This window comes from Capsicum annuum, unplaced genomic scaffold, assembly GCF_002878395.1.
Source record: "Capsicum annuum cultivar UCD-10X-F1 unplaced genomic scaffold, UCD10Xv1.1 ctg82798, whole genome shotgun sequence".
In the NCBI taxonomy this organism is placed as follows: Eukaryota; Viridiplantae; Streptophyta; class Magnoliopsida; order Solanales; family Solanaceae; genus Capsicum; species Capsicum annuum.
Window position 1 is genome coordinate 102151 of NW_025893614.1, and position 8411 is coordinate 110561.

Here is an 8411-nt window from a genome sequence, read left to right on the forward strand (position 1 = left end):
GGCATGTTGTATTTTTTTTTGTGACTTAGAGTTAGGCTTGATCACGGTGAAGGGATTAAGTTACTTCCGACATTAGTAGAAAGATTTGTCAATGCTCATATGAGAATTTTAAGCTGAGTTGAATGAATATGATATTTATAGGGAATAGTATAGTTAAGGGATATTCGGGAAGTGAGCTAAGCCTGAAATTAAGAAGTTGTATTGCCAAAGGTCTGAAAATTCTATCCTAATTTAGGAGTTATATGTCTATATTCCAGACTGCAGAGTAGTTTCAATGTTGTGATTTTCTCAGTTGGATGACTCATGTAATCCATACCCAAGATTCATGGCTCCCTATTACCACTAGAATTTCTTTAGAGAATTGTGCTGAAGAGATACTCCAGTTAAGTATGAGGGTGTAGTATAAGTCGGTCTGTATGGACAATAAGTCAGTTTAGCAGTCAGATTCGCATGACTTGTTTTCTCATCTTCGCACTTATTCATGCTACTCGAAATCTCAGACATGCTATAATTCCAAGATAGAGTATACCGGTAGTTACGAGTATAGCCTAGTTCATGCATCATGCATTAAATTCAGATTCTAGATGTTCAGTTATGATTCAATTCATAGGTTCCCTCTGCATCGCCTCAGTTTTTCGAGTATCTTAGTGAATTGCGCATTCATAGAGGGACATAGGGTCCCAAGGGGGAGATATCCCCATTCAGCTGCATGCATAGATTTTTATTACAAGCTTCGCACCAGTTATCATTGCGTATTAGTCATATGTTATACATCAGTTCACTCAGATATGCATGAATTAGAAATGCATGTTCAATAGAAAAGTTTAGCTTATCAGTGTATTCAGTTTCGCGCTCATGAGAACAACTCAGTAACAAATCCATGCATCAGATATGTACGTCCGATATAAGAATGTAGAACATCAGTAGTTCCAGTCTTATAGTCATGTTTTAGATCAGTGCATTATTTATTAGAGAAACATATCATGTCCGCATTATTCCATACCTCTAAGCTTCAATATGTTCCTACCCATCATTCGAGGACGAATGATCCCAAGGGGGAGATAATGTAATGCCCCGCATTTCGGGCTACAATATAGACCATGATTTTGATGCGTTGATAATTTCGAAGCATTAAATCCTATGCCAATATGGCATGTTAATTATTTGCGTAGTATGTGAATCCATTCAAGCTTGAATTTAGACCATTGAGGTCCTTCAACTCAAGGATGAGTTGAAACTATTTCGATCGATTAAGTTTTAGTGGATGTTGTAATTTGTGTCAGATTCCATTGACCATAACTCTCTGTATATGTCAAATTAGAGAGCCTACTATGTTTCAAATGATAGGTCTTCAAGTTAGCTTTCCAACGATACCAATTTTTCTAAAATCCGGCACCCGAGCAAGAAGTTATGGTTTCAAAGTAGTAGGTGGCGCCTATGTAAACATAGGCGATAGCATAGGCGGCGCCTATGTAAACATAGGCAATAGCATAGGCAGCGCCTATGTAAAGGTTTCAAGTGACTTAAACACTCTGTTTTTGGGGGAAAAATGGTCCTTTTCCACCCCTATATATACCACCAACACGGGATTTAATCCCTCAAACGCCAAAATATTATCATATTCATCAAATTATCTCAAGAACAGTCCTTAGGGTTTCAAAATAAAAACCTAATTAATTCAAGGTTTAGCCGTGGGTTTTTGAAACCAATCACATATTTGGAATCCCCAGAACGTAGGCATCAAGAAGCACATATCATATTCGCATATAGAGGTACGTGGGGTTATCCAAAAATCTCATGGGTCTTTAAATTCATGTTTTACAAATGGGGTTTTTGAAACTACGAATATAATTATGTTGTGAACATTTCTATAATATTGAATTTGGTCTTTAGGCCTACTTCCGAACGATTTGACATATTATATATGTATATGCGCGTGTTTTGAAAGGGTGATATTTTGAGAGCATGAATTATATGAAATCCCTCTCTTGATGTGAATTTGTTTTGAATGTGCATATGATGTAAATTGTTTGAAAACATCTTGAAAAGCATGACATGAAATGTTTTGAGAATTGATATGATTTTGACTTGAAAATGAGAGGGTTATTTTTGTTGAAACATGTTGAATACAATGGTTGAATGAGAAGAATAATGTGATATTGATGGCTTGCAAGTCGGGTATGACGATACCTTACATAATATGATATATGATTGAATCAGATGAAATTTGAATACATTGATTTTACATGAGATAGGTGGATGCTCGAAGAAGGCGTTTGAGTGTAAGGGCTCATCGTTGGAAACCGTGTTTGCCAACACGGGAATTTGGTACCAGGCTAAGTGATCTTGAGTACTTGACTTTATGTCATTCCCAAATTAGGATTATAGGTAGAAGCCCGGGCTAAGTGATCTTGGGCACTATCATTGGGTCGAGACACCATGCTGTGTGATCTTGTGTGTCTTCCCCTCACGTATACTCTAATATTGGCGGCTACCAGGGTTTGACAGTTGGTGTAAATTATGTAGGGTATTCCACCTAGCTCAGCGAAAACAATTACATTATGCCAATGTGTTTTCAAATGATTTGATATGAAACTGCTTTATAATGACTCTCACCTATATTGTGTAAAAATATTATACTTCTGTTTTGATTTCTCTGCGTACCATTACTTTTGTATTGACCCCCTTCCCTCCTAGGTTCGGAGGCACAGTCTAGGGGTCCAGATAACCAGTAAATTTCTCCCGACAGATCGCAGAATTAAGTAGTGAGCCTTCTATATTTCGGAAGGCCTGACGTCTGCTATTTCATTTATCATTTATTAGTTTTGGGTCTGCTGGGGGCCTTGTCCCAGTTTTCAGATAGACATTGTTTCAGTTATGTAGTAGAGATTTCGCAGACGGTTTTAGAGATGTTGATTTAGATTGTGGGACACTATTCCCCATTTTCGTTTTCATATGATTCTTGACCATGTTTCTGTTATATTGTGTATCTTCCGCATTTATTTTGTCATGAATTATGTGCATGATTATCAGACAGATAGGGGTGTTTAGGGCCTTCATGGTTCGGAATGATCGTCACGGCCAGGGCCCCAGTTCGGGTCGTGACAGTAGTGGTATATATACATTGAATGGTGCGTATACACATGTATATATCTTCTATAGAAGTCTATATTTAACGTATACATGTGATATGTTTTATAAATTAATATATCAGTATATCTATATGTATTGTAGTATATTTTATAAGTAGTAGTATATATACATTGAATAGTGTGTATGCACATGTATATATCTTCTATAGAAGTGTATATTTAACAGATACAAGTGTATATATTTTATAAATAAGTATATAACAATATCTATATATATTGTAATGTATATATATTGTAGTATGTTTTATAAGTAGTAGTATAGTATGTTTTATAAGTAGTAGTATATATACATTGTATGGTGCATATACACGTGTATATATCTTGTATGTTTAATGTATACATGCGTATATGTTTTATGAATTAGTATATAAGTATGTCTATATATATTGTAATGTATATATATTGTAGTATATTTTATAAGTAGTAGTATATATACATTGAATGGTGCGCATATATGAGTAATTGACTAATTGTGTATATGTGTATATATTTTTTAAATTCTATTGTAGTATATACTATATATATAGTGTATATATATACTATATACCCGGTTTTGGCGCTAGAAGCAACTTTGTATGTATCAAGAAGCAACAAATCTCTCACAAGTATTCACTACCCCCAACTTTGTATTGATCAAAATATAGTCCACCAGACCACCACCTAACTGCATCATCTATGTGTATATATACAACAGTTAAACTTCTGCTCCAAATCCAGCAGGCCATGGGTAAAAATCAAATCACAAACCAATCGAGCTTGATTTTTCTTTGATTGTGAGAAACAAATATTGCTCATCTTGGATAACACTTCTGCAGGCTTCAGAAAAAACTCAAGCCAGCTCCAGATAGATCATTGTAGAAGTATATCCTGGAGAAAGGCATGATCACACTAAGGAATTAATATCCTGGGAATGACAACATGCATGAGAAGTTTATATCTTTCCCTTCTAGCTAAAGCTGACACTACTTTCTTCATATCTCACAAAAACATGTCAATAATAAAATTTTACTGTGACAACTTTATTAGAATCCTTGTATCACAGTGAACATAAAAATTAGAATAAGAACTCACTTGAACTTTCGAAGATTTCGAGTTTTTGTTTGTGAAACCGCTGTCCATTCCATAGTCAGCAAGAAAATTGGTGGACATTGGAGTGGATACATGGTTAAGAACACGTTCAGAACTTATCTCAGAGGGTTGGACATTGTCTGTGTACTCAACGCGAGATGTGAATGATGATGAGCCACCAGTTGGTGCATTACTTGCAGAGTTGGAGGAAGAAACTTGAACAGGCAGTTCTTGAGGCTTCTGGTCGTACAGACTTTCACTTGACTGTAAAGATGCTCAATCAATTAATTTGAATTCCAAATTTGTTAAACACCTTACTCTAAACTGCATGCATAAATCTTCATTTCAAAGTAAGTAATTGATACCCTGCACCCATTTCTCCAGCTTGGAAGACTAAGATCGTACCTTTTTAGTAAGTTTCCGAGCTCCAAGTTCATCTGGCTTGCCAGATTTCCTTGCAACTATAGGTTTCTTAATCGAAGTAGTAAAAGCTGATTGTGATGCTTTGGGTGAAGCAGAAACCTCTGGCGTCTCATCCTTAAATGATGAGGTTTCTTTTGGAGCTTCACTAATTTTAATATTAGAAAATCCATTTGTAGTCTGCACAGCTTAGAGGCAACGGGTGATGCTGGCAAACCTGCATCCTCTGCTTTACTTTCCTCCGCTTTATTTTTAGCAACTTCTTTTGAGAGTAATTGTTTATCCAATTCGGCAGCCCTGGAGGTATACTTGGCTTCAATCTTGCCACCATCTGTCCATCCGTGCTGCTTGAGAAAAACTTGAGCACGGTTATTTCCACCAAAGTACATCATCTTTAACTGATCTGGAGACCATGAATCTAAATTTGTAGACCTGCAAGAATCAATTCATTAGAAAATGGAGGGTCTTAGAAACGCCAAAATAACAGAGAGAAGGCAAACTATACCTAACAAATTGGGATGACAGGAGTACAGAAGAAAAGGAGGTGGTGACAGAGGCAAAAGATTGCCCTCAGCCCGTAACAGATATCTCAACCATGACTAAGGAATGCGAAGCTATATTATCAACCCTCCCTAATACATACTAACATGCACTCGAACTCTTATCTTCCGCTTCTGTATCCCCCACCCACACCCACCACCACAAACACAGCCTCTTTTAAAAAAAAGCTCAGTAGACGGCAAAAACACATCAAAGTTCGTGTTCATGGCTTTCCATAGTCTCCCATTGCAAATTTTCCTCATGATCAATCAAATCAGGTTAGGTTTAAGAAGGTATCCAAGATTCGTTTTTGTCATCACTTTCTTAATAAGGTAAATAATAGTCTTTGTTGCGCTGCTTGACTTCTACTTCTGATATGCTGATTGTTAGAGCTAGGAAGAGGTCCATCCACCGCGGTGAAATAAGATGAGCAACTATGGAAGTGATGAGGCCCAAAGTATGATGCAGTGGTTAGAAAAAAAAGGCATGTAGCCTATTTTCACAAGACTCACAGCCAAGAAGTCCAACATGCCCATTTCGAACTTTACTTCTCCACTCTTCCTTGTTCTAGATCATCCCATTGACAGTGTGATTTGAAAAGAATAATAGTGACATTATAATGTGAAAACTCGCCCATGGATGAAAGAGAAATCACCACCCTCCTCAAAAGAAAGAAAATGGGCTCTTTCAATGAGCAGCAAGAGAATGTGTTAAGAAGAACAATAGCCAGATTAAAGTTGCTCACACCTTTTTTGAGGTTCTGTTAACAATGATAGGTAGGTAAATGAAACAAAAGTTGACACAGGAAGAGTCTATCTCACTCCTTCCTTTCTTAAGAATCGAGAAATCCCCTTAGGGAGAATGGAACACAGTTTCGAACTTGGTAGATAGTCGGACTGGCCTTTGCTTTTCTCCACTTACATGTCAAGCATTTGACAGCGACTTGATTCGTATCAAGTGATATCCACCTAATCTACATGTTGCGTGTTGTCGTGATACACTTTTACAACTAGATCAAAGCCCTGGGAACAAATACAGGAAGTCCCTTGAGGTGGCCATACCAATAGTTTGGAAAAATGAAGAAGCACTAGCTTTGGAGCTGTTGTAGCAGAATGTCAAATCGAGATGACAACCCAATCTTCCAAGATTTCAACTTTTCTCTTTTAGAGAAAGCTCGGGTACTTTATTATTAGAAACACTACGATAGTGCACAATAATACAAGGACATATAGGGAAAACACAGCATCCCTTAGCTATTCATGAAGCTAACACTTCATCCATGTCACATGCAACATCAGTCTGAGTTCAACAACACAAATCCAAAAGTAAGCATCTTAGTTCTAGACAGTCAGAGTGACCTACTGACATCTAAACAACTTTCTAGCTCCAAAAGCTTTCTTTAAGTTTCCTGGTATGACTCAAAGGAATTTGAACAAGATAATCAACAATGAGATCCCCAACCTTTTGGATAGCACTATCTAGAAGCCTCACATTCTTACCCCTTGTATAGTACTAAAGTCATAATTGAGGGAACTCCATCCTCTGTAACTGTCGTTGTTAATTCCCATACACTGCAATTTCCGTTTAAAGATACATTTTGCTGCTTAATTCTTCCATCAATATTCTCTCAGCACTTTCTAAAATATTAACTACCTCCTTCACGGGTGAAAATGATCCCTTCAACTCATACAGGACTGGAGATGCTGTTTGTTCAGTAGCTATCTACCTTCGGGCCTGTCTTTAGTCTAGCTATAAAGAATTTTAGGTGTTGACTATACTACTATGTTGGCCTATTGTAACATGGATCTCTAATTTAACCTAACGTATTGTGTCAAGAAAGTGTACATGGTGAGAGTGCACTGAGCAGATTATGGAAAAAAACACCTACAAGTGGAAATACTTGTGCACAGCTAAATCCATGTAATATAAATCTTGGGAGATTTATCCAACTTATGTCAGAATCATCTTCCTCCACTTCAATATCCATCAAAGCTTGGAGTACCAGTTGCTTGATATGAAAGCCAGCCAACGAGGTATTCATAGGTGTTAAAATATTCCATTGGATAGAATGTCAAATCTACCATATATTTGAAAGTCCCAAAGCCCAACCTATACCGAGTGCATCTATGGTCTTTTATGTGTAAATAAGGATACTAATTAGTACTATCAGATTCCTTCTATAGTTCCACTCTTCTACATAAAAACTAGCTCTAGACTACAAATATCAGATCCTCCTAACCTATTGATTCCAATAATTTCAACATTCCTAATCATTTTTTGTAGTACCTAATAAAACCTAAAACTTACGTTGCCTGGCATACTCTTCAAAAATGATGGTTGCTGTCATATACTCCAAAGTAATGTATTTTTGGAGAATCCGACCCGAGTGCGGCAACATTTTTTGACAGTTCAAGTAACACGGCCTAAAATGCACGCCTCATAAAACTACCAAAAAACACAAAATTTCATTGGTAAAGTTAGCATGTATAAGAAAACAAGGTAGCTGAAACCAGCTCAATAACAACAACATACCCAGTGGGGTCTGGGGAGCTCTACAGTGTATGCAGACCTTACCTCTACTTCAAAGGTGCTGTAGATAGGCTGGTGAGATAGATAGGATGTTTTCGATAGCTGAAAATCAGCTCCATAATAGCAACAACATACCCAGTGGGGTCTAGAGAGCTCTTGTCATGACCCGAACTAGGGCCTGGACGTGACGGACATCCCGAACCATAAAGGCCCGGAACATCCTTCTCTATCTAGTAATCATGCACAACATTCATATAATAAAAGAAGATGCGGAAACATAATCTGCTTTGGAAACATGGTCAAGTCTGAATTCAACCTAAGTATGTAAACTGTAAATCAACTACATCTAAATAACATCTGACTCAGTCTACGAAATCTCTACTACAAGAAAATCTAACAACAGTTTGAAACTGGGACAAGGCCCCCAGTAGACCAAAACTGAAATAAGTGACATGATCTAAAAAGACAGGCCTTCTGAAATAGAGAAGGCTCATCACTGCCCAATCTGATCAGTTGTCTGAATTATCTACTACTTATCTGGACCCCTAGACTGAGTCCTAGAACATGAGAGGTAGGGGGAGGGGGGCCAATACAAATGTACTGGTACACAGAGCATATCAAAAATAATCATTTATTATTCAACATGTATGAGAGCAATTTAAAACAGTTCATAAGTATATCATATAGTAAGAATTCACATGG